Here is a 25,888-nt window from a genome sequence, read left to right as displayed (position 1 = left end):
GCGCTGCAGAATGCCTGAAACGTGCCACACACAGAGCGGACTGAGCAGTAAATCACTAGCGCTGAGACAGATTCACAGTTACAAGCGCTAATGCAGGTTAACAAATCGCCAATCTCAAATCACAAGTGCTAATGCAGAGAGCAAATCACGAATGTAAATGCACAGGTACACAGAGGTTTGAGGAGAGGGTAACGATACCGTCAGGAGCCAGGGAGCGTGGGAGCGACCGTATCTGACTTTATATGTCTTACAAAACACCCTATGTCCATTGCCCCCCCGAGTTTCGTACACTTGACTCGCTCCTTACCTCCCTGCTTTGGGCAGGCGGGCGCAGCAGAGTAGCTTTACGCACAGTAACGCGGTGTTGGGACGAGGGAGACCTGGAGGCCCCGAGATTTGACTTGTATTATTATGCAGCGCAGCTTCTCCCAGCCGCAAAGTGGTTCGCTGAGGAGGAAAATTGGGAACTGGCACTGCTGGCGGGTACGGCGAATGAAAAGGCTCTGAGGGAGGCCTTGATGCAGGGTTGTGGCGCCGATAACACTCTACCATATGTGGTGCATCACACGGCAGGAATCTGGCAGCAGTTTGTCGAAAAGGTGCTGAGAAGGGCTCCGTTTCATAGGGAGCTCCCAGTGTGGATCTTGGCCCCGATACTCCGGTTGGAGGAGAACATGTCCTACCGAGAGTGGCGCTGTGGCGGATGCGAGACTCTGGCAGACCTTTACCCGGACGACTCCTTTGTTTCTTTTGAACGTGCCATGGAATCCTTTGAGCTACGTGGGGGACAGTACCTCCACTATAGAAGCCTCCCGGACATAGCCAGAACAACGTGGCCCCTTTACCCGGAGGCACCTCCACTCACCTATACACTCGACATTATTTTATCCTGTGGGAGAGGCAAAAGGCTGATGTTCGAGGCATGTGGGCTGCTGAATTCATATCTGTGCATAGTCCGCCACCTAGTGTTGGGTCCGGATGATTGCACATTGTTGTCCTGGAAGAGTCTTCGAAGTATCACGAGATAGGTGGCTCCTCCCCTGGACTACAGTGCGCATGGGCATCGCCTCCATCCCCAGATTGTTTTTTTCCGCCATAGGGTTCGGATGTGTTTTCGGTTCCCTCCATCGGAACCGATAGTTGTTCGATTTTTACTTGAGACCAAAAGGTCTTTAGGCTGGGCGTCGGTATAGTTGCGTTCGGGTTTTCTTACTGACTCTCAGCTCCGATCTCCTACTGCCCTTCCACGTGCTTCGACGCGGACGGGCCTACACTACAACCTTTGCTATGGAGCGGACTCCATTCAAGAAGTGTCCGCTGTGTCACTCAAAATATTCGCACCTCGACGTGCACCCCGTGTGCAACACATGCTTGTCACCGGATCACCGTGAAGACACCTGCATGGCGTGTTCAAAGTTTAGGAGTAAGAAAACTTTGAAGATTCGCCGGGCTAATCGACTCCAGGCACAGTTGTCGGCTTCGGCGCCCCCACCTGATGACATCTTTCAGGAATCGGTCGAGGAAGAGGACGACGTACAAGGGTCGGACTCTGGCCCCGCGTCCGAGGAAGAGACCTACGACGCGGATGAGGAGGCCTACGACGAAGTCTCCGGTGAGGTAGGGGACGACGAACTGATTTGTGCCACGATGGGAGATAGCTCAGAGGAAGAGCATCCCCAACCAGACTCCGGGGCTACTCCCCGTCATACGGCCCAGGTCGAGGGATCGCCTTCGGGCCTTATCCAAGATCTAACTATGAGTCCTACGTCCACGCCTCCGGGCCCGGTCACGGACATTTCTAACAAGAAACCGAAAGTGAAGCCAACTGGTCTCGCACCCTCGGATGCGAAACCGAAACCGAAAGTGGCGTTGGTGAAGAAGGTTCTGGAGGCGTCAACTTCCACGAAACCCAAAATGGCCGACTTGAAGAGCCACGCCAAAATGGCCGACCACAAGAGCCGCGCCAAAATGGCCGACCCGAAGCCCTCTGGGTCGGCGCCGAAGGTGAAGGCACCCGACGCGGCTGCGTCGGCACCGAAAGGGGTCGCGGACCCGAAAACGGCTTCGAAGAAGCGTCACGCCGACGGTGCGCCAGGCCATGGGGCGTCGGCGCCGAAGAAGAGGCCTACCGGCAACCGGGCTCTCGGAGACGAAGAGTCGCTCGCGACGGTTCAGCCCTCGGCATCCCTTACAAAGAAGGTGGGAGAATCCTTAAAGCGGATCCAACAGTCCACTGTTGTTCCCAGCCAGGACACTGTAGTGCCTAGGCCCACGCCGAAGCCTGCCAAGGAACAAACGCCCATTCGTTTTACCCTTCCTCCCAAGTCGGCGCCGAAGGCCTTCGCGCCTAAGCAGAGCGGACACTCTCAGGAAGTATTGACGCCGAAGGCTGCCTTGGTGGTGTCGAAGCTTCGGCTACAGCCGCTCGCGGTGGAGGAACGTCGTGAGGTGACCATCGACGCCAACACCGGAAAATTGTCGCTCCTCAAACGAAAGATTACGTCGGAGCCGGCGTTGGAACCTTTTAGGATTCCACTTAAGAACAAAAGGTACTCTGCGGACTCTTCGGCTCTGATGGAACCTCTGTCTCCACAAGCCCTGGAACACTCGCCGGCCCATTCCCCCGTGCCTGATGTGGACGAGGAAGAGGACGAGTACAACTATCCTGCGTACTCGGATCCGGAAGAGGAGCATGTGCCCTGGACAGCAGGAGGCGACACAGACGACCCGCAGTCGGGCCAGGACACTCAACTTTTCGCCGCAAAAGCGTCCCCGACAGAGGACTCGGCGGCATTTAATGCATTAATAGAGAGAGCTGCAGCGAACCATGACGTCGAACTGCACTCAGACCCCGTGGATGCGGACTTCTTAGTCGACACCTTCTCGGTAGCCGAAAAACAAGTCAAGACACTACCGATGCTTAAAGGGGTGCTGAAGCATGCACAGGAGGTATTCAAGGAGCCCACCCGGGCGCGGGTGGTCAATCCTCGCATCGACAGGAAATATAAAGCGGCGCCCACGGATCCCACGTATATTAAGGGACACTTGCCATTGGACTCCCTGGTGGTGTCCAACGCTCGAAAGAGGGCGAATTCGCAGACTACTGGTGATGCTCCTCCCCCAGACAAAGTGTCCAAGATCTTTGAGGCATCAGGCAAACGCATTGCTGCACAGGCAGCGAACATCTGGAGGATCTCTAACACTCAAGCCCTGCTTGCACGTTATGATAGGGCCCATTATGACACATTAGAGGCCATCCTGCAACACTTGCCTGACCAATACAAGGAGGCGGGGGAGATGCTCATTCAGGAGGGAAAACTCATTACAAATGCATCCATCAAATGTGCCCTAGATGTGGCAGACACTGCCTCCAGGGCAATCAATACAAGCGTGTTACTTAGACGCCATGCCTGGCTTCGAATTTCTGGGTTCAAACCCGACATACAAACCACAATACTGGGTCAAACAGTGAATCCTGACCATCTGTTCGGCCCTGAGGTGGATGCCTCCCTAGAAAAAATGAAAAAAGATACCGAACCTGCCAAGTCTATGGGGGCTTTACAAAGTCAGCAGTTTCGGGGTGGTTCCTTTCGCCGCTCCAATTCAAGAGGCACCTCGAGAGGCCAGGCATCCCAGTCCACGCAATACTACAAGGGTAACACCCAGTCCTCGTATAACAACAACAAGGGCAGGGGTGGCTACAGAGGCAATAATATCAAAGGCAGGGGACGTGGAAACAATGCCTCCAGGTCCACCACCTCCAACAAGCAGTGACGTCTTGTCACTTCCCCCCGATCACACGACACCTGTCGGGGGGAGACTCCAGCAGTTCCTGCCGGCGTGGAGGTCCATCACCACGGACAGGTGGGTGAGGTCTCTTATCCAGTACGGGTACTGTCTAGAACTTACGTCCATTCCACCGGACATACCGCCAAGAAGCCGTGCTATGTCCGACGAGCACTTGACCTTGTTGCAGCAAGAAGTACTGGTCATGCTGCAAAAAGGGGCGATAGAGCTCGTTCCATTGCAAGAACGGGGAACAGGGGTTTACTCCCTGTATTTTCTGATCCCCAAAAAGGACGGATCACTCAGGCCGATCCTGGACCTCAGGCCCCTGAACTGGTACATCAACTCGGAGCACTTCCATATGCTCACATTGCAGCAGGTGCTTCCCCTGCTTCAACGGGGGGACTTCCTAGCAACGCTGGATCTGAAGGATGCATATTTCCATATTCCCCTGCATCCTTCCCACAGAAAGTATCTCAGATTCACGATCTTAGACCAGCATTACCAGTTCAGAGTCCTGCCGTTCGGGGTCACCACGGCACCGAGAGTTTTTACCAAATGCCTAGCGACTGTGGCGGCGCATCTCCGTCGCCAGCACGTCCATGTCTTTCCATACCTAGACGACTGGCTTATTCAGGCAAAGACGGAACAGCAGTGCGTAGACCACGTGTCACGCACCATTCACCTCCTGCACGATCTGGGATTCTCTCTGAACTACCCAAAGTCCCATCTCCAGCCCGTCCACGTGCGACAGTATCTGGGCGCGACAATCGACACTCTGGCAGCCACTGCGCAGCCGAGTTCAGTGAGAATCGCCAGTATCCAGGCGCTGATCCAACGATTCAGACCCCAAAACTCGCTTCCAGCGAGGGTGTTCATGCAGTTGATAGGCATGATGGCCTCCTGCATCTCCATTGTCCCGCACGCGAGACTACATATGCGTCCGCTTCAGGAGTGCCTGGCACGTCAGTGGACTCAGGCTCATGGGCAACTGACAGACCTAGTGTTGGTGAGCGGTCGGGCGTACAACTCTCTGCATTGGTGGAATCCACAAAACCTTTGCAAGGGCCGACCATTCCAAGAGCCTGTCCCACAGATCATCCTGACAACGGACGCCTCTCTCCAGGGATGGGGAGCGCATGTACTCCATTACACGGTGCAGGGACTATGGACACTTCAGCAAAGGAAGATGCACATCAATGTGTTGGAACTGATGGCAATCTTCATGGCCTTAAAGGCGTTCAAAGTACATCTGTGCAACAAGGTCGTGTTGATCCGGACGGACAACATGACGGCCATGTACTACATCCAGAAGCAGGGAGGAACACACTCTCCACAGCTGTCTCATCTGGCTCAGAGCATGTGGAAGTGGGCCATTCAGAGGAACATCTTCCTCATGGCAGAACATCTCCCAGGCAAGGACAACCAAATGGCGGATCTGCTCAGCAGACACAGCCATCAGATGCACGAGTGGGAGTTACATCCATCAGTACTCCAACCGTACTTCCAAAGGTGGGGTCATCCAGAGATCGACCTGTTCGCCACAAAGGAGAACGCAAAATGCCAAAGCTTCGCCGCCAGATTCCCACACCCCCAATCACAGGGCAATGCGATGTGGATGAACTGGTCAGGCAGATTTGCGTACGCTTTTCCCCCAGCACCTCTGATACCGCTGGTGGCACGCAAGCTCAGGCAACACTCGATGACTCTCATCCTGGTTGCTCCAACGTGGGCTCGCCAACCATGGTACACCACGTTTCTGGAACTCTCCGTGGTACCGCATCAAAGGCTTCATCTCACTCCCAGCCTTCTGACGCAGAGCCATGGCGACATTCAGCACCCAGATCCGCAACAGCTCAACCTGGCGATCTGGCTCCTGAAGTCCTAGAGTTTGGCTACCTCAATCTTCCTCCCGATTGCATGGACATCATTCGGGAGGCGAGAAAGCCCACTACTAGAGCTTGTTATGCGGCTAAATGGAAGAGGTTTGTCGTCTACTGCGTGGAGCACAGCATTGACCCGCTAGACGCGTCCATTCAAAACATCATATGTTACCTCTTTCACCTGTATCGGTGTAATCTAGCTTACTCTTCCATCCGCATTCACCTGTCGGCTATGGCAGCATACCTCCAAAATAGGCAACACCTGTCACTCTTTAAGGTCCCTGCTATCAAGGCTTTTCTGGAAGGACTCAAAAGAGTCATTCCACCAAGGACTCCACCAGCTCCGGAATGGAACCTCAATGTGGTTCTTACAAGGCTGATGGGTCCTCCCTTTGAGCCACTACACTCTTGCGAGCTGCAGTTTTTGACCTGGAAGGTGGCGTTCTTGGTAGCAATCACATCGCTACGGAGGGTTAGCGAACTGCAGGCGCTCACCATCCAAGAACCTTTCTTCCAGGTACATGCCAACAGGGTGGTGCTCCGCACTAACCCTAAGTTCTTACCCAAAGTGGTCTCGCAGTTTCACATAAACCAAACTATTGAATTGCCGGTGTTCTTCCAAAACCCAGAGACGCTGGCGGAGCGGATGCTCCACACCCTTGATGTGAAGAGGGCCTTGATGTATTATGTGGACAGGACAAAAGATTTCCGCAAAACCAAACAACTTTTTGTTGCTTTTGCCACACAACACAAGGGAAATGCAATCTCCAAAGCAGGAATAGCTAGATGGATAGTAAAGTGCATTCAGATCTGCTACGCTAAAGCTAAGCGCACTCTCACTATCCCACCGAGGGCCCACTCCACTAGGAAGTTGGGGGCCTCTATGGCGTTCTTAGGTAACATTCCCTTAGAAGACATCTGTAGAGCAGCCACATGGTCTACCACTCATACTTTCACTAAGCACTACTGTGTAGACGTGCATTCAAAACAACAGGCAGCTGTTGGTCAGGCTGTTCTAAAAACGCTTTTTCAGACTGCTGCAGCTGGCACGGGCGGCCGCCGCTACTGGAGGGACTGCTATGTATTCTATGCACAGATATGAATTCAGCAGCCCACATGCCTCGAACTGCAAATGCTACTTACCAGTATGCATCTGTTCTTGGCATGTAGGGCTGCTGACATTCATATCGCCCACCCTCCTCCCCGGCGCCTGTAGCAGCTGCAGTATGTATTCATATACACACATATGCTCATAGCATGGTCATCACTCACTTCTTCACTCCATCTCTGCCTATGGCTAAAAACAATCTGGGGATGGAGGCGATGCCCATGCGCACTGTAGTCCAGGGGAGGAGCCACCTATCTCGTGATACTTCGAAGACTCTTCCAGGACAACAATGTGCAATCATCCGGACCCAACACTAGGTGGCGGACTATGCACAGATATGAATGTCAGCAGCCCTACATGCCAAGAACAGATGCATACTGGTAAGTAGCATTTGCATTCCCTGCTCTACTCGGCCATGCGCCGAGACTCGACTCCCCCGATCGCACCGGCTTGGGCGGCCTGGGAGGCAGACTTGGGGGTAGAGCTGGAGCCTGAACAACAAAAAAGGATCGGCTCTTGACCCGTAAGGTCTCCTGCAATGCACGTTTTAAACTTATACACTTCAACTTTGTCCACCGTACCTATATGACCCCTATATCTCTAAATCGCATATCAGCAGATAGACGACACAATTGTCCTAGGTGTGGGGCACAGAAAGCGGGTTTTCTCCATCTAGCGTGGGAATGTCCCCTGGTTCATAATTTCTTGAGGAAAGTGGTGGCCCATATTGCACGGGCCGCAAAAATCAGAATTAGACCCGCTCCACTGTCTCCTGGCGCTAATGCCCAAGCCCAGAAAGAAGAAGCTGTCTTATAAATTCTTGCAACTGTTGCTAGTCTTGGCGAGGAGGCGTGTGGCTATCACTTGGATGGGTCAAAGGGCACCCGAGATTTCCCTCTGGCTGAGGGATGCTAGAGAATGGGCCCTAGCTGAGGAGACTCACATGCAGCGCACTCGCAGGGATGGGAAACTACAGGATGATCTGCTTGCTTGGAGGATGTTGTGCATAGAGGGGTTGGCAGATGATGATTCGGATGCCACCAGCGCTGAATTATTCACCCCGGCTGAATCGGAGTCTGAATGTGCTGGGGAGGGGGCCGATTTCGAGAGTTTGGATCCGGTGTAAAGGCCCTACGCAGCCACGCAAATATTCTTTGGTACGCATAATTGTAAATAGCTGTGATCCCCACAGGTCCTTACTGTATTAAAATGGCTGTGCCTTACCTGGGCCTCGCATTCATGACCTACCTCGTTCGATTTTGTACTAATGATGCCATACTTGGGGAATTTGGTTCTTGTTAATTGTTAACTAGAATAAACGCACAAAAACGGAAAATTGGGGAATACAAAGATAGTTCCATATCCTTAAAGCACAAAGGAACTTCTCCTTCTTTACATGCTCTGTCCCTACGCCGCCCAGCCTCCGGGATGTGGGCCAAATATGGCTGTGTATTATCATTGAAACTGCATGTTATCAACTTTTGCATACAAGTGGTCTGGATGACCTAGTAACCTGTGCCTTCTTATAATCTCGCGATAAAAATATTTTCCAAAAAAAAAAAAAAGTAACACTGAGCTCCCTTGAAAAGGACTGGGGCTCCATGTGCAGTGCCTTGAAGTCTACGCTTCTTGGTACAGGCAGCCTGTACAGTGGTCTCTTCACCCGCGCAATATGGCCAACCAGTCTTGGAATCAAGAGATATCTTGGGGCAGCATTTTGAAGCCTTTGGCATCGTTGAATCAAATTTTTTTGACACGATGGCTGTGTGCATATTTTATTAATTGTATGTAATGTATGCTATGTTTGTGCAATTGTTGCTTGAACTTTTCGAGAAAACAAAGAGAAGTTAGGCCTCGGCGATCCCCACATCAGCTCGCACCAGAAGTGTTTTGAACTCCTTGTCCTGGGTAGGGCGCGACCCTCACTCCATGGGCTGGACCGTGTCTGGCCCCTTGACCACCGCCTGGCAGAATGTGCCACCTTGTGTGCTTCCTCTTAAGGTTGTTGAGATTCATTCAGTTGCTTATATCTGGAAGAAGGTTAATATTGAAAAAAAGCTTTATTAAAGGGCCGAGCTCTGTGCCACCACATAACGGAAGTTTCTGAAACATTTGGTAGTTTGTGCCTGAGCCCCTTCAGACACAAGTGAAGCAATCTCCTCACGGGCTGCTCCTTCGATGCCGGCATCCTTAAGGCACCCTTAAGGCGGTTGAGGAGACCTCTGAGGCTGAGGGTGTCCAAGGCGGCCATAAGATGAGAACCCTGCCTTTACTTCCAGCATCAACTTCCCTCCTCAGATCTGCCACTCAGTAAGATTGGTGGCTCGGACTGTTGACCCATTCACACACGCCATGGGATACAAGATATGCACTAACTATGGTAGTCTTTTTTAGGCTAGGAGTGATTTTTAAGTTGAACCTAGAGGCCGCGTGCATGCGCTGCTCTGCAAGGAATGGTGTAGTCCCTCTGTGAGCTCAGACCACGCCCACCGCTTTCCATTTGTTGATTCATGTGCTTTTCTAAATTGCTTTCTGTTTATGGTGAAATGTTGCTCTTTGTCCCGCCTTTGGGTGTGTTTTCACTTTCCTGGCAACTGCCCCTGTTGCATGTGCCCTTACTTTGGATTTTTTTATCGCTGGGGTCTCCAACCTTTTCAGTAATAAGAGATACTCATGTTCAATGAAAGTCATCCCGAGCTACTAATATTAGTGTTGTAAAAGTAACCATATCAGACTAGCTTACATTAGTGGTCACCGTATGCAAGATGACTAACCGTGATCTCATCAGTGCATCAGGTAGGGTTGGTACTCTTCCCATTCGCATTTAGTCCCTTTAGTTGGAGGATAACCATCTTTTTCTTGATAGCATACTTTATTCAGACGAAAGAAAATTCCTCCTACTGAGGGCTTTCCGGAAGCAAACAAAAGAGCATACCAAGCTTGACATGATGAATTATGGGAAAACGGTAGAGGAATAAAAGGTGTTCCTCCAGTGCCCGCATGCAGCATAGTGGGTCGTTGGCGTCCCTGCAGTGCCCGCATGCAGCATAGTGGGTCGTTGGCGTCCCTGCAGTGCCCGCATGCAGCATTGTGGGTCGTTGGCTTCCCTACAGTGCCCGCATGCAGCATAGTGGGTCGTTGGCGTCCCTGCAGTGCCCGCATGCAGCATTGTGGGTCGTTGGCGTCCCTGCAGTGCCCGCATGCAGCATAGTGGGTTGTTGGCGTCCCTGCAGTGCCGTTTCATGAGAGCAGTGTGATGCACAGTATGTAAAGTGAGTTCACGTGGTTTTGTCGGGATGCAGTGGTTTCCCGACCATGAGTGGTGCAGGCTCCTTGGGTGGCACCACCATTGGTCAGGCATTTGTGGGGTGTCATGTGTTGGGCTCTTTGTGCCTGGGGTCTCTTCCGGTTCACTGTGGTGCTCCTCATCACATGGAGGCCTGTCCTATTGGCTTTGCCAATGCTGTGGGCATTGGGGGCACTGACACCCCCCACTTCAACATTAGTGCAGCACCACCTGAGCACCAGTGCATCACCCACAGCACCAATGCAGCACCAGCGCAGCTCCACCTGAGCACCAGCACAGCTCCACCTGAGCACCAGCACAGCTCCACCTGAGCACCAGCACAGCTCTACCTCCCCATCAGTGCAGTGCCCCCATCAGTGCAGCACCGGCACAGCATCACTCACTGCCACCGCAGCCTCTCAGCACCAGTAGTTCAGATGCTGTTTCCCAACCTCCGGTTTTGTGTCCATCCCCCATGACAAGGGGAAGCAGCCGAGCAGCAGGAGGAAGTTCCCAGCATTGCAAGGACAAAAAAGCTAGATGCCATGGTTTAATTCTTTCTTTAATAGGGCAGTCCAGTTGTATATAATGTCTTCTTGGTTATATATAGGGTAACAAAGCTACTTCTACCACTTTTTTGTTCAGACTCTTCGAGAAGCTGCGCAGCAGTCATGCTGCTCTTCGAGCCAGTTGCTCTGGCTGAACACTTGTGGGGTCCCAAGAGCGAGACCTATTGGCTTTGCCACTGCTTGTGATAGAGTTTTGATACCTTTACATATTTGTAATTATATTCCATTCTATCTGATTCCCTTGTGGGAGAGCTGATGCCAAAGCCAGTATGTCCGAGTGGGTTCTGGTGACGAGCCGGACATCAGCGGTAGAGGCCTGGTTTGTATGATGAAAAGTTATGACAAAGGCAGTAGGCCTGGTGTTTTCAGTGACCGCATCTGTTAAAGTCCCTAGGCCTTTAAAGGTGGGTTTGTATTACTCTGTATTAAAGCGTACCGGTAGGTGTTTGATTACATCAAATGCCATCCAACCCCAGGGGTTGAAGTTTTGCACCTCTATCATTCATAGCGGTCTGCCAGGACCTTGAGATGGAAAACAAGAATATGACTACAGATCCATAGAGGGCCTTTGGGTCGGCCTTCTTCTGCCATTGGTCTGTCGGAGTGTCAGTCACACTCTGCGTCCATTCCTGACCGTGAACTGCAGGCGGGAATGGGGGAGTCCATCAGTCATTGGCTCTCTTGCCCTGCAATGAGTGCACTTCATGTTCACGCTGGGGCAGCCCTTTAGTTTCCAATCTTCTCCTTCTAAAGATCCCATTTCGTTCCTGTCCTCTTCTTTGTATTTTAAGGTTTCTTAGGATGATCCCCTCTTCTCCCTGAGTGGGCCGCCTCCTGTGTGGCTGCTTCCTCTGAACCCGGTGACTCTCCTGGAATGCTGTCGTCCATGGTGTATTCTTGTTTTACCATTTCAAGATGGCCGACCTGCCTCTGAAGGTTGGGCCCATGCTGAGACCGTACATGTACAAGAACACTCAATACTGCGCACCTGCTGCTATGTCTAGTTTTCATATTGCAAGCATTCATGCCAGCATGCTTTCTTTTTTTTCTACTAGTCTTTACATGTATCGTACTTATGTTGTTGAGTTTGCCTGTTTTCTTGTGGTTGTGTGAGGGGGTGAATACAGCTGGATGAATGAATGAATGAATTGAGGCCCGACTTGCAAAGATGAGTGACCAAGTGCTTGGATGAAGACTTGTTCGGTGCCAAGACACAGAAAAGAGACAGAAAGGCGCCTTAGTTTATAAGCCAGACCTATTGGTATTGGCAATGCTTGTTTTACAATCCGGGGAGTGCCAAGTATCTCCACGCCCAGGGAAGGCCAGTGGGTGTGGACTTACCCAACCTAGGACGGTGCAGAGGCACCAAACCGTGGAGGCCGCACCACCCCTTGCACAACCCCACCGAAGAAACAGAAGTGGGGGGGCCATCCTGCCACAGCAACCAGACACAGCAGTGGAAGGTGGGGCCCCAGCGCCCCCCCCCCCTGCTGACCGAGACTGCTCATCTACAGATGGCACGGATTCCTCCGTGCCAACAGCCCAGCGCCCTCTCAGCGCCCACCTTTACAGCCCTGCGAGCTCTTCGCTGCCCCCCCTCCATCCGGGGGCGGCGGCCTGGCGGGTTTTGCATAATCACTGCCGCTGCTCGGGCTTCCTCTTTCAGGCTTAAAAATAGAAGTGATCTGGGGAGCGGTGCCTGGCACGAGGAGTGGAGGAGGGACACCCCCCCTCGTGCCCACAGGGGCACCCCCATCCCACACGGGCACCCCCATCCCACCCACAAGGGCAACCCCCTCCCACACGGGCACCCCCATCCCACCCACAGGGGCACCCCCATCCCACCCACAGGGACAACGCCCTCCCACACGAGCACCCCCATCCCACCCATAGGGGCAACCCCCTCCCACACGGGCACCCCCATCCCACCCACAGGGGCAACCTCCTCCCACAGGAGCACCCCCATCCCACCCACAGGGACAACCCCATCCCACAGGGGCGCCTCCATCTCACCCACAGGGGCAACCCCCTCCCACAGGGGCACCCCCATCTCACCCACAGGGGCAACCCCCTCCCACAGGGGCAACCCCCTCCCACAGGGGCACCTCCATCTCACCCACAGGGGCAACCCCATCCCACACGGGCACCCCCATCCCACCCACAAGGGCAACCCCCTCCCACACGGGCACCCCCATCCCACCCACAGGGGCACCCCCATCCCACCCACAGGGACAACGCCCTCCCACACGAGCACCCCCATCCCACCCATAGGGGCAACCCCCTCCCACACGGGCACCCCATCCCACCCACAGGGGCAACCTCCTCCCACAGGAGCACCCCCATCCCACCCACAGGGACAACCCCATCCCACAGGGGCGCCTCCATCTCACCCACAGGGGCAACCCCCTCCCACAGGGGCACCCCCATCTCACCCACAGGGGCAACCCCCTCCCACAGGGACAACCCCCTCCCACAGGGGCGCCTCCATCTCACCCACAGGGGCACCTCCATCTCACCCACAGGGGCAACCCCCACCCACAGGGGCACCTCCATCTCACCCACAGGGGCAACCCCCTACCAAAGGGGCACCCCCATCCCACCCACAGGGGCACCTCCATCTCACCCACAGGGGCAACCCCATCGCACACGGGCACCCCCATCCCACCCACAGGGACAACCCCCACCCACAGGGGCGCCTCCATCCCACCCACAGGGGCAAGCCCCACTCACAGGGGCGCCTCCATCTCACCCACAGGGGCAACCCCCTCCCACAGGGGCACCCCCATCTCACCCACAGGGACAACCCCCTACCAAAGGGGCACCCCCATCCCACCCACAGGGGCACCTCCATCTCACCCACAGGGGCAACCCCATCGCACACGGGCACCCCCATCCCACCCACAGGGACAACCCCCACCCACAGGGGCGCCTCCATCCCACCCACAGGGGCAAGCCCCACTCACAGGGGCACCCCCATCCCACCCACAGGGGCAACCCCCTCCCACAGGGTCAACCCCCTCCCAAAGGGGCACCTCCATCTCACCCACAGGGGCAACCCCATCCCACACGGGCACCCCCATCCCACCCACAGGGGCACCCCCGTCCCACCCACAGGGGCAACCCCCACCCACAGGGGCACCCCCATCCCACCCACAGGGGCACCCCCATCCCACCCACAGGGGCAAGCTGCCCTCACATGAGCAACACAATTTAAAAAAAAAAAAAAACAATCAGCAGTGCAACCGTCCCATACACTAATAACAGACACAGCACAACGAGGTTCAGTGCAAGCTTCACTCACTCGAGCAACCAGACGCAGCACAGCGAGGATCAGTGCAAGCTTCACTCACTCGAGCAACCAGACGCAGCACAGCGAGGAGCAGTGCAAGCTTCACTCACTCGAGCAACCAGACCCAGCACAGCGAGGATCAGTGCAAGCTTCTCTCACTCGAGCAACCAGACGCAGCACAGCGAGGAGCAGTGCAAGCTTCACTCACTCGAGCAACCAGACACAGCACAGCAAGGATAAGTGCAAGCTTCCCTCACTCGAGCAACCAGACGCAGCACAGCGAGGATCAGTGCAAGCTTCTCTCACTCGAGCAACCAAACACAGCTAAGAGGAGTGCAAGCTTCCCTCGCACAAGCAACCAGATACAGCACAGCTAGGAGGAATGCAAGCTTCCCTCGCACAAGCAACCAGGCACAGCACAGGGCGGTTCAGTGCAAGCTTCCCTCACTCGAGCAACCAGACACAGCACAGCGGCAGACCCGGAAGCAGAGAACAGCCCGGGACCAGGGTTCAATACCCGACGCGGCAGGGTTGTGGACCAGGGTCAACGGACTTGATAATTCTCACCTCGGTGCCTACTCTAACCAGGGTAAGCAAGCTAGACAGGGGTTTGATTCGTTTAAGGTAGTCAGAGGCTGGAATCAGGTCAAGATTTAGCAAAAAAGGCAATTGCCTCTGACACCATGAATTGTACACTTAATTTGTCCCAATGTCCTATTTTATTGACATTGTAAGCAATTTCATTTTTGCATTTTTCTTCAAAAAACTTTTTCCAGTATTGCACAATAGGGTGATAGCACATTTGTTTAGAACATTTCCATTAGCAAAAATATATTCAACAGAAAAACAGTAATTAACTTAGATACTTTACGACATTTCATTATATTACATAAAGGTAACACTCGACAATTTACAACATTTAAAGAAAAAACATTAAAGAAAAAACTCTGATCTTGATGTTATTATTCTGAAAACATACATAAAATGAGCTTGCAAATTTGTTATTGTACCAAATTCACTAGAACCGTCCTACTTTCTTTCTCTGAGTAAACTATTCTTTGAGGTATAATAATTTCCAACAAAGAAAAACAGTGAATTTTTATCCTGTATCGGGTCGGAGAAATGTTTTTGAGGTTTCTTTAGCCGTTATTGTGAGATATGTCTCTCACTTTATGTCCTATTGGTATATTGGATCATAGGGCATCTAGTTCTCCTGGCCCGGATGTTATGCCTACGCGTTTCAACCTTCTTTTAAATATCAGGATATGATTTAGGGAAGGTCTTCATCAGGGCTCATGGTAGTCTTGTGTAGGACATCATGCTACACCTGTGGGGTTGTAAGGAGTATGTTTTAGTAGGGGGATCAGAGGTCTTATGTACACTTGTGTAAAGTACATATTAATTAAGGATCACGTACCCTTTCCGGTTGAGTGGTGTTTGCTCTTTAACTTTGTCTTTCGTGTCTTTACATGACATCAAATGATGGAACAGCCGGTAAAATGGTGCTTTCTTTTTGGTTGAGTCAATGTTTGAAAGTCTTTGTCGGAAGGTTTCTGGAAGGCAACCTGGAGGCGGGACAAGGGTATTCAGGTTAATTAATGGTTAGGTGGCTCATATTTTGATTGTCTGACTGTATTGAGTAAATGAGCGTGTATTCGTTTTTAAATAGGTGTATTCTCCCGTGGGGACGGAGTTGTTGCGTGATCGTTTACCCCATGTGTTTGATAGGGCGTCATGCTTGGCGTACCTCCCCATGCTTTTAACTTTGTGAGGAACGGCGCATTCAGGGTTAGTAGTTCGTACCTTATTGTTGGTGTCTTGCCGCCTGGTATCTGGGTTTCATTTAATCAGTTCCCGATGCGTTCTCTCTCCGTGGCGGTATTCTCCTGTGTCAGCGTTTCATCAGTGACATGGGTTTCACAGTGAAGTTGTCCATTGGTTGTTTTATTGCTATTCTTTTTGTGCTCGTTTCTGATAGGTTGCGCTCACTCGCGTTTTAAGAGCTCCTTCCTTATTGGAGATGAGGCCGGTTTCTATGACGTGTTGCACTTCCTGTGGGTTCCGAGTTGTCCTGACTGTGTTGCCTGTGGCAGCATGTGATTTAATCGAACCATATTTTAAATACATTGTCTCATATGTCATATGAAGTTCTTGTCAAGATTTGCGATATGTAATCGAGCTGGTTGCCGATTTTGTGTTAGTACGCTATGCCTCACTTTGCAGTGATTTCATTGGCTGAGCTACACTCTGGGATAGACTCCGCTTTCCCGTTGGTCAGAGAGTCTGTTGTCATGGTTTCAGGAAGCTTTCGGTTTTCCCAAGTTAATGGAAGCTATTTGTTGTTGTTTTTTTATTTACTGTGATGACGCCGATGTGTTTTTTGAGGTCATCTTAGGATTTTTGAGAGGCACTATTGTGCTTTTTTCGTGTTGTCACGTCCTCTGACCTAATTGGGGGACGAGTATGTTTCCGGCGTATTTCTTTGATGTGTGGATAACGTTGTTGAAGAGCCATAAGTGATATGTGGGGTAAGGGTTGAAAACTTTATTTAAGCAGGAGGGGTTAGATGGCTAGCGTTAGTCTTTTGCAGGCACGGCGAGTATTTTACTTTTCGAAGTGATATCTGCAAGTCATTTTAAGTCTCATGTTGATTGGCCGCATAATATCATTTCTCCATAGTGATCCGTGTTGAGGCATTGTTAAGGATATGGAATCTTTCTGACGTGGTGTGGTGAAGCTTTGTCAAACAAAACTGGAAATTTCTGTGAGTTCATTCAATCCATTATCGACAGTGCCGAGATACATGATTGTTGTGGCTTCCTGTTTTGATAGATTATGCGCCACGTTTTTGCCTTTAATGTGTTTAACCACTGTCCATTTTATGTCATCTGGTCCATGGTTCATAGCAATACAGTGTGGGACCATGGGTGCATCTACTTTCTTGCATCTGATTCTTGAGCGGTGTTGTGATATTCTTACTTTAACTGGTTGACTTGTTTTGCCCACGTAGACAAGATCACATGGGCACACTATGCAATATACAACATTGGTTGTGTTGCAGTTCGTAAAGTCGTCATGTTTGATTTGTTTTAGTCCATATGTAAATGTGGTTCCTTCCAGTGTGCTTGAACATGACACACAGTTTCCGCATTTCTTATGCCCTTTAATTGGTGGGAGATTTAGGAGGGCATGGATGGTGGTGTTTTGTGGAGGTAGAGAAGTGTCTGCACTGGTCCGTGCAGACACTTCTCTACCTCCACAAACATTTACATATGGACTAAAACAAATCAAACATGACGACTTTACGAACTGCAACACAACCAATGTTGTATATTGCATAGTGTGCCCATGTGATCTTGTCTACTCTTTGCTACTCTAACCAGGGATCACACTCGGCAACTCTGGGCATTAAGCTTGCCTCATCTCTACAACGGCACCCCACAGACGCTGGGGATGCCTGGTTTCACCTTGGAGATACCCAGAAGGGACCATCTCACAGGGAAAGCCAGGACGGGTTCTCCAGAGGTCTTCAGCGCCAGGACACCCCGAGATGGTGTAACAGTGCGCTTTACAAGTATCATCATTACATTACAGCGAGGATCTGTGCAATCTTCACTCGAGCAACCAGACACAGCACAGCGAGGAGCAGTGCAAGCTTCACTCACTCGAGCAACCAGACACAGCACAGCGAGGATCAGTGCAAGCTTCCCTCACTCGAGCAACCAGACGCAGCACAGCGAGGATCAGTGCAAGCTTCCCTCACTCGAGCAACCAGACCCAGCACAGCGAGGATCAGTGCAAGCTTCTCTCACTCGAGCAACCAGACGCAGCACAGTGAGGATCAGTGCAAGCTTCCCTCACTCGAGCAACCAGACGCAGCACAGCGAGGATCAGTGCAAGCTTCCCTCACTCGAGCAACCAGACCCAGCACAGCGAGGAGCAGTGGAAGCTTCCCTCACTCGAGCAACCAGACACAGCACAGCGAGGATCAGTGCAAGCTTCCCTCACTCGAGCAACCAGACGCAGCACAGTGAGGATCAGTGCAAGCTTCCCTCACTCGAGCAACCAGACGCACACAGCGAGGATCAGTGCAAGCTTCCCTCACTCGAGCAACCAGACCCAGCACAGCGAGGATCAGTGCAAGCTTCTCTCACTCGAGCAACCAGACGCAGCACAGTGAGGATCAGTGCAAGCTTCCCTCACTCGAGCAACCAGACGCAGCACAGCGAGGATCAGTGCAAGCTTCCCTCACTCGAGCAACCAGACCCAGCACAGCGAGGAGCAGTGGAAGCTTCCCTCACTCGAGCAACCAGACACAGCACAGCGAGGATCAGTGCAAGCTTCCCTCACTCGAGCAACCAGACGCAGCACAGCGAGGATCAGTGCAAGCTTCCCTCACTCGAGCAACCAGACCCAGCACAGCGAGGATCAGTGCAAGCTTCCCTCACTCGAGCAACCAGACCCAGCACAGCGAGGATCAGTGCAAGCTTCTCTCACTCGAGCAACCAGACCCAGCACAGCGAGGATCAGTGCAAGCTTCTCTCACTCGAGCAACCAGACGCAGCACAGTGAGGATCAGTGCAAGCTTCACTCACTCGAGCAACCAGACGCAGCACAGCGAGGATCAGTGCAAGCTTCACTAACTCGAGCAACCAGACGCAGCACAGTGAGGATCAGTGCAAGCTTCCCTCGCACAAACAACCATATACAGCACAGCTAGGAGGAATGCAAGCTTCCCTCGCACAAGCAACCAGAAACAGCACAGCTAGGAGGAAGGAGGAATGCAAGCTTCCCTCTCACAAGGCACCAGATATAGCACAGCTAGGAGTGCAAGCTTCCCTCGCACAAGCAACCAGACACAGCACAGCTAGGAGGAATGCAAGCTTCCCTCGCACAAGCCACCAGATACAGCACAGCTTGGAGTGCAAGCTTCCCTCAGACAATCAGGTGGAGCATATCCCTGAGCAGTGCAAGGTTTCTGGACATACAGGCCCAAGTTCAGTGGGGCAGCCTGTGTGCATTCTGTTACACACGCACACACTAGCATTATAGTGGCCAGCGCAGCCTGCCCTCTCGTACGACGGATCCTGCACGCACAGCAGTCGTGCAAGCTTCCCCAACCTGTCCAGTCCGGTGCGCATGGGCAACAGCACTGAGTATTGTCAACGTGAATGTCTGGACCGGGTCCAAAACTCGATATTCAGTGCGGCCTGGGATGCTGTTCGTATCATGAAATCGTCTGAGCGCTGGCATCGCTTCAGGGGCTGTTGCACGGCTCGGCTCTCCTCGTGCCCCACATTGCACAAGTGCCAGGGATCCGCAGGCCCTCCACATCCGGCAACCAGGAAATGCGTCGACCTCAACTTCCTAAGACTCGTGATGTTCACGAGATCCGCCACAGGAGCAAACGGGGGGGGGTCATGTGAGATCTTGGAAGTGACGCCCCCCCCCCCCCTCCCTCTCCCAGCAGCGCCTGGGCCCTGGACGGGGGCTTCAAGCAGCTGTGCTCGATGGGCTGCCCATGGCGTCGGTGCGCCCTCTAGTCTCCCTCCTCAAGCAGCCGTCTTTGGAATGCCCATTCGATGAGTGGCCTCTGACTGGTGGCGCCATCCCTCGCAGCTCTCCAGCAGAGGCCCCTGCGCTTCTGTCACGAGTGATGGAAGGGCAGTCTGTGACGGCGCCCCAGGTGCTTGTGGACACTGGTTTTACGAGGGACTTTATGACGGGGGGGGGGGGGGTTCCTTGTGAATGGTCTCAAGCTAGAGCAGCTGAGTATCTTGCCCCCGAGGCCGTGGGCGAGACATGGTCCTCTAGGCGCATCCTCGGGGCTCTGCAGGGTGGTCGATGTCAAGAGAGTCCTGTCCATGGCTGAGCGCGTCTGTGACCCGCTCCTTGTCTTCTTGTGTCTCTTGGAATGAAACATTTCCGAGTTAACACGAAGGACGCGGAGGCGAGGCTCGGGCAGAACCTTCTTCACTCTTGATTCGTAGCAAGTTCAAAGGTAAAAAGTAAAAAAACCGCACCAGTACTACAACTCCCAGGAGGCACCAGGAGTAACCCTCCCTGGCCATGATGGTCCACTCCAGTGACGGTCGATAGTCCATTCAACGCAGACTCCAGCCTCCTTCACTGAAGGAAGTGAAGCGCCTGCGCCCCTTCCACCTTCGAAGCTGAACCGAAGAGGATCGGGGGAACCCCTTATACTAGGGCTCGAGTCGGGGTACCACGCGGGTGGACGGCGCCCCCCCCTTATTTTACCGGGAGCTCGACCACACATTCACTCTTTGGCCTCTCTGGGGCGAGATCGGAGCTCATTCAGAACGCTGCTCACACGCTGGCGTCTCTGATGCAAGCACATCTAAGGGGTGAGCGAAGGCGAGGCAATGTGTCGATGGTGCAAGCCACCTTTCGTCACTTCCTGTCGTGACGTCAGCGTCCCCCACTTCTGTTTTTAGGACTTGTGCCCTGCTTAATACATACCATGAGCACATAACATCTGCCAAGCGTGGGGCAACCGCTCACAACGCAACATCCCATCTGATGAACCCGCAACATGAGCCTGCCACTCCCGAAGCACAACATACATTATTACAACAGAATGAATATTACAAAGTGCTTGCACCATCGACTCATTGACTCATCATCATGAAGACCTTTTCTTTCGGTAGAGATGATCTTGGAAGCTTGGTCATTAGTCATTTTGACCAAACATCTTCTATTCCACCTCCCCTTTCCTTTTAACAAAACAGCATTTTTTGAAACCGGTATAACTTTAACTGGCAAGGTGAGTTTAGACTCCCTTTTTAGGTCTCGCCCTGGAACAGGGACAGAGACTCTATAGCTGGCGGATGCCGGGGAATGAGGGACAAGAAACTGGCACGATTTTTAGCATTCGGATTTGGCTGCGCGAACGCGCACGTTCCGTCCTGCGCCGCCCTCCCAGCCTACTGCGCATGCGCCGCCCTCCCAGCCTACCGCGCATGCATGCACACAGACACAGACACACACAGACACACACACACACACACGTCGCAGACAGACACTCGCTCACACACACACCCCCTCCCCCACAGTCACACACACGCACTCCAAGACACATACACACACGCACGCACACACATACACACACATACACAGGCCCCCCCCCCCCCGCGCCTACATGCTCCTCTCCCTCCGCCCGCACGCCGCACAGCAACGCACTCACCGGCTTCCTCTCCTCAGCTGCAAGGCCCGGCAGCAGGACTCTTCTTCCCTCCTTCGGCACCGGGGCGCAGGGTAGGCTCCTGCCTGCTCCGGTGCTCCCTGCTCCCAACACGGCTCCAATCGCGGCTCTTCCGTGGGAGGCGGGGTAGGCTCCCGCCCTCCTACTTCCTGTTTCCGGGTGTCGCGCCGGCCTGCCTGACTTCCTGGTCGCAGGCCGGCAGAGTAACGAGGATGTTTTGCGGTATGTATTTATTTATTTAATTATGCATTTTTATATAGCGCAGACTTTACCCGAAGGCGGTATTTATTTATTTATGTATTTATGCATTTTTATATAGCGCGGACTTTACCCGAAGGCGGTATTTCTTTATTCATGTATTTATGCATTTTTATATAGCGCGGACTTTACCCGAAGGCGGTAATGCTTGCCTTAGCGTAATGGTGTTCCTTCTTAATTTATTGGTGGTGTCCCTGTTAGAATTATTCCCACTTTTAGTCTAGCAATGCTTGGCATGATGTTGGCATCTTTGGCATTATTGAGCCCATCCCTGGTATAATGGGACCACAACGTATTGTGGGCATTCTTGACACAATTGTGCTTCTCTTCACCAGCGGTGATGGTCATCCCTGGCATGCGATGGGTGTTCATGGAATTGGATGTTAATATGTAGACATGTAAAGCCAGACTCTGTCCATGGGGCAGTAATATTCATGAGTACTTGATGACATGGAGATCAAAGATACAACTAAAACTGAAAAGCCATTATTTTGAGAGACTGTCATATTTGTTTTTGGGAATCAGAAATATTTATTAAAATGAAATGCTTGTAATAACAAGCCAATGCATGATTACCAGCTGTGATCGTGTTTTCAAAATGTTTGTAAAGTTGATATTAAAGTGATAATTCATGCTAATTTCTGTAGTCTTATTTAAATCTTGTTTACAATTATACTATACTACTAATGTATGTTTACTAGCCATAACTGTACTGTTATATGTTACATTTTAATTACAGTGTTTGCCTTTTACAATCATTTTCTTACAAACTACCTCATAAAACAAAAATATTTATGGCTAAAATATTTTGCACTGTTTGCACAATATATTTGTGATGTTTACACTTACCTATTTGAAATTAAAATGTACAAATGGACATTTAGTCAATTACCATTAAAAAGTTTAACTTTTTTGCTAAGATATTCTTGTAATCTTTTATGCAAACAAATTTAAATACTGCATAAATAATTTTAACAACAAATACTTTATATGTAGCTTTTTATGTACATAAGAAAGCTATAGCATAAAGCAAAAAACATTGCCATTTACAATAATAATAGCTCAAACTTAAATAATGCGAGACCTATTGCATTGCAAATGCTTGTTCTAACTCTGGCAGGTTTTTTAATTAAAACCCAATCCCCAACAGGAAACAAAACGTCCTTTGCATTTCTAGTACCACGATGATGTAAAGAAAGAGCATTGTGTTTAGACCTAACAAGCTCCTTGATTTTAAGGAAATCATCTCCAACAGGAACGCTGCTGTTAGTCAAGTCATTTACCCAATTATTATTATTATTATTATTATTATTATTTATTTTTATAAAGCGCAATAGTCACCCGGAGGTATCCCAGCGCTGAAAGAACCCTAATTCACCAGATCTGAGGAGCGGGAGCTGAGAGCGGAAAAGAGGAAGGGTGAAAAATCAAAACAGGGGGGGGCGCGGAGGCTAGGGAAAAAGCCTTGTGGTTCAAGCCGTAAGTCATGAGGGAGTGAATTCCAAAGACGGGCGGCTTGTACCGAGAAGCGTCTTCCTCCTGATCGGGTTTTCCTGAATCTTGGGGTATTGATAAGGTTTTCTGCATTGGAACGGAGGGATCTAGAAGTTATGTAAGGGGTGACAAAATTGCTGAGGACTGGGGGGCCTTGGTTATGCAGAGTTTTGTGGACGAGACACAAGGCCTTGAATTTGACTCTCTCCCTTATGGGGAGCCAATGGAGGAGTTTGAGAGCGGGTTTAGCAGATGATCTGGCCGGGGTGTTTGTGATAATCCGGGCGGCAGTGTTCTGAATTCTCTGCAGTTTATTAAGGGTCGCTTCGGGAGCGCCCAGATAAATCACGTTACTGTAATCTAGTCTCGATATTATGAGACCTTGGATTAGTAGTTTTTGAGATTTAGGGGGGAGAAGGGGCAGGACTTTCCTCAAAGATTTTAAGAGACCAAAGCAGGTCCCTGCCACCTTCTTTGCTTGCGAAGTGAATGAGAGATCAGAATCGATCCACACACCCAGACTTTTCACCTCTGTTTTTGGGTCAGGGGGAGGACCAAGACAGGCTGGCCAACTGTCCAGGGGGAGTGAGGTTCCTTTCGGGCCAAGTATAAGGACCTCAGTTTTTGTCCCATTTAGCTTTAGGGCTGATCTATTCATCCAACGATGGACCTGCGTAAGGCAGTTGAAGAGATCAGCTTTCTGTTGTTTGGGATGGGACAGAGACACCACTAATTGTGTGTCGTCAGCGTAGCTGACGACGCTCACTCCGAATGGGGTGATAACCTCCTCCAATGTGGACATATAGATATTAAATAATGTAGGGCTCAGGGAAGAGCCCTGAGGCACACCACATTGGAGGGGCATTTCGGAGGAGCGGGCGTTCTTCTCCCAAATCTGATAAGACCGTTGGGCCAGGAAAGATGAAAGCCAAGATAAGGCTGTACCTTCCACTCCAACTCTTGCCAATCTTTCGATGAGGAGTTGGTGGTCAACGGTATCGAACGCCGCGCTAAGGTCGAGGAGGATCACTGCCACTGATCCTCCCCCATCCAATAGCGCTCTGGCCTCCTCTACCGCTGCCAGGAGGGCAATGTCCGTGCCCTGTCCTAGTCGGAAGCCCGTCTGGGAACTTTTTAATTTGTTATTGGCCTCTAGAAACTGCGAGAGTTTCCTGTTGACTAACTTTTCCGCGATCTTGCTAACTCCTGGGAGTAGGGAAATGGGCCTGTAGTTCGCCAGGTTCTCGGGATCGAGAGCAGGTTTCTTCAGTAGGGCTTTTACCACAGCCTTCTTCCAGCTCGAGGGTACAACTCCTTGTTGGAGTGAAGTATTAATCAGATGGGTAAGGGAGGGGATGATAGTGGGGGCTACCTCCTTAAGGATCCGAAGAGGAGCAGGGTCCCTAGGGGAGCCGCTCTTCATGGAGTTGAACGTATTTCTCACCTCGTCTATCGTGACCTGGCCCCACGTGGACAGACAGGTGGAAGTGTGTGGGAAAGCGATTTCTTCCTCCGGGCTAGAGGGGGGAATTGAGTCCAGAATTAGTCGGATTTTATCATGGAAGAAATTAGCCAATTGTTGGCATTTCTCCTGGTCGGCTTTAGGATCGGAGGGAGGTCCTAGTCCTTGTTCTGGGGGCTTTGAGAGCTCTTTAAGGATGGCGTATGCTTCCTTACTGGAGCATCCCGCTTTCTCTATTCTCTCCTGAAAGAACACGCTTTTGGTTTTGCGAATAGCGGTTTTGTAGGTCAGAAGAGAAATAGAGTAGATGTTCTTATTGGTTCCTGATTTGTCGCGTCTCCAAGAGCGTTCGGTTTTTTTGCACTCTTGATGCAGAGCTTTAAGCTCTGGAGTGTACCATGAAGCGGGGGATATTCTTTTAGGTTGTTTAAAGGTGGTAGTTTTCGGGAGCAACGTATCAAGGGACGAAGTGATCCAATCGCTAAACTGTTTGTCAGCTGTGTTGGAGTCAGAGGAGAGCTCGGGGATGGATTCTGCAAGGGAGGCAGCCCATTTCTCAGGTGACAGTTTGCGCCATTGTCGGTCGGTAACCTGGGTTTTAGGGGTTGAGTGAGTAGGTGTGGGGATTTCCCAGGAAAAAGGGACCAGAAAGTGGCCCATCCATGGTAGGGTCACAGGTAAGTTGGTGGTCACCGTTGCTATATTGGTAAGGATAGGGTCCAATAGGTGGCCCTTCTCATGGGTAGGCTCGTTGTTCACTAGATGAATCTTTAAAGATGTTAAATCGTGTCTAATGTCCGAGGCTGCTCGATCCGTGGGGTCCAGGAAGTGGAAGTTCAAGTCACCTAGTATAAGGAAATTGGAGGTGGAGGAGGCTAGTTGTGATACAGATTCGAATACGGCGTTGATAAAATTACCTGGGACCCCTGGGTGGCGGTAGATCAAAAGCCCTGCCAGGGTAAGAGCTGGGGAGATTTGGATGGAGAATTGGCCGCTCTCGCAATCCTCGATACCAGCGTTGGCCATCCGACAGGTAAATTGTTCCCTGTGAATTATAGCTACCCCGCCTCCTCTCCCTCTAGGTCTATTTAAAGCTTGACAGACATACCCAGTGGGGAGGGCCGCGACGACGTCCGGGTCGGTGTTGTCTGATAGCCATGTTTCCGTTATGAACAGTAGGTCAAGCTCCTGATTCTGGATCAAGAGATTTACTTCGGTAGCATGTTTGGGGAGGGAGCGGCAGTTAAGAAGTCCCAGCTTCAAAGCGAGTGTGGTAGATTTCAGGGGGGGGGGTCTGATTGCATCGTGGACAGATCGAAAATGCATTACCTGCGGTAAGCGTGTGGTGGCAGGCAAGGATGTTCTTAGGTCGTAGGGCGCGTAATGTATCTGCTGTATACATCACTCGATCCTGAGGGCCACCCGGCAGAGTAACGGGGCCTGGGGCCGTCTGGGTCCGGACGGGCCCAGACGGGCTTGCCTTTGGCGCGCCTTCGGCGCGCTGACGGCGCGCCCGCTGCGCCCGTCCGCT

General features: G+C 51.7%; 1 protein-coding gene across 2 annotated transcripts in view; it reads left to right on the top strand.

Annotated features, from left to right (window-relative positions):
• The window catches only part of GDAP2 (ganglioside induced differentiation associated protein 2), a 305,146-nt gene that overhangs the window by 29,234 nt on the left and 250,024 nt on the right, over nt 1-25,888 (top strand). The window contains exon 1 of one of the 2 annotated variants that reach the window (XM_086935836.1): nt 20,918-21,365. The exons of the other annotated variant lie outside the window; for it this stretch is intronic. The gene's annotated coding sequence lies outside the window, so the exon portion shown is untranslated. Of the gene's footprint in view, nt 1-20,917; nt 21,366-25,888 lie in introns of those variants that run through there. 2 annotated transcript variants of the gene reach the window in all.

The sequence above is a fragment of the Lissotriton vulgaris genome, chromosome 8 (genome assembly GCF_964263255.1).
Source record: "Lissotriton vulgaris chromosome 8, aLisVul1.2, whole genome shotgun sequence".
Classification (NCBI taxonomy): Eukaryota; Metazoa; Chordata; class Amphibia; order Caudata; family Salamandridae; genus Lissotriton; species Lissotriton vulgaris.
Note: the sequence above shows the minus strand (reverse complement) of the source record. Positions and strands in the feature narration are given on the sequence as shown.